Raw genomic sequence first — 342 nt, 5'->3', positions numbered from 1 at the left:
CAAAATATTCCTACTTTGATCACTTACCTATTTGACGAAATAAAGAACATTCTCTCATTCACATATATCAAACAGACAGTTACATATATTTACCTTTTCCTTGCCAGATGAAGACACTCAACAACTCTGGGTATGAAATAGAGAAATCTTCCAGCCTCATAAAAAAAAAATAATACGGATTTTACATCTGCATATCTATAATTCACGACCAAAACACATCCACAAAAACACATAAAACACGATTCCACCTCAAATAAAACGAATCAAACGTGACTCTCTCCTTTACCAAATAGACACACGAACCATAAATCACTCAGAAATTATTCTTCTTGCCTTACGTTT

Source organism: Penaeus monodon, chromosome 30, assembly GCF_015228065.2.
Source record: "Penaeus monodon isolate SGIC_2016 chromosome 30, NSTDA_Pmon_1, whole genome shotgun sequence".
Lineage (NCBI taxonomy): Eukaryota > Metazoa > Arthropoda > Malacostraca > Decapoda > Penaeidae > Penaeus > Penaeus monodon.
The sequence above is the reverse complement of the archived record's forward strand: the minus strand, read 5'-3'. Positions refer to the sequence as shown.